The sequence below is a fragment of the Schistocerca americana genome, chromosome 8 (assembly GCF_021461395.2).
Source record: "Schistocerca americana isolate TAMUIC-IGC-003095 chromosome 8, iqSchAmer2.1, whole genome shotgun sequence".
In the NCBI taxonomy this organism is placed as follows: Eukaryota; Metazoa; Arthropoda; class Insecta; order Orthoptera; family Acrididae; genus Schistocerca; species Schistocerca americana.
In genome coordinates, this window is record NC_060126.1 from 254423701 (window position 1) to 254424912 (window position 1212).

The following is a 1212-nucleotide window of genomic DNA, read 5'->3' on the forward strand; positions in this document are numbered from 1 at the left end:
CTCCTCCGATTGCGAAAACATTCTGTTGGCACCCACCTACATGAGGAGAAATGATCATCACGATAAAATAAGAGAAATGAGGGCTGGCACAGAAAAATTTAAGTGCTTGTTTTTCCCGCGTGCCGTTCGAGAGTGGAACAGTAGAGAGACAGCTTGAAGGTGGTTCATTGAACCCTGTGCCAGGCACTTTATTGTGAATAACAGAGTAATCACGTAGATGTAGATGGGTTATTCATTTATTTAAAGAATTTGGTGGAAAATCGATTGCAGTATGTGGAATATTGTTTAAACAATTTAGACAATGTGTGGAATATTGTTTACTTAAACAATTTATGGCATAAAAGGTGATGCATGGAACATTTAAACAATAGCGATGCTCCTTCATTCCCATCGCGTAAGGAAACACCCATTTACACTGTCACAGACTGCTTAAAGATATCTGATAAACTTCCTCGCATCGCACCATGCGCGCAGGGTGCCCGGAGTCGGGACGTACTGGATGGATTTTGGAAACGCCAAAAATCTCGCAACACCGCTGTCGGCTTTCGTCTGCTGTCCCAAGTGGTCTGCATGCGTGAACCAACCTGTCGGATATCAGTGCATGCGAGAGATGCCTTCTTTCCAAAGGAAATACCTGATTGGTAATCGATCCTGAAATACTGCTGAAATTAATAAACAACACAGGTCTGAAAAAATTATAAGTTGCATGATATATTTTTACTGAATAATATGTTTTAGGATGCGCTCATTTCAGAAGTGATTTCCATTTTTTTCTATCAAATAAGGTTTTTTCGCAAATTCAAACACAAAAAATGGGTAAAAGCACTCGTTTGTTCAAAATTATCAAACATATTTTTGTACAACCAATGAAACATTATTTTGAAACATATAGTGAGAATATTACACTTATTCATGTTTTTTATGAAACCTTTTCTTCTTTTCTTTGATACTTCGCCGAGTCCTTTTCCGATTTATATCTTTAGTTTCCCGCTTAAGCATCCAACAGTAGTCAGCAAGCATAGTGACATCCCACCTTCCTTGGTACCGTCTCTTGATATCACGGGCATCCTGGTGAAACTGCTCTCCCTGTTCTTCACTGTAAGCTCCCATGTTTTCAGGAAAACTGTCTGTGTGGGAGTGTAAAAAATGGACTTTCAAGCTCATCTTGCAGCTTTGAGTTTCGTATGCTGTTAACATCCGTTGAACAATGGT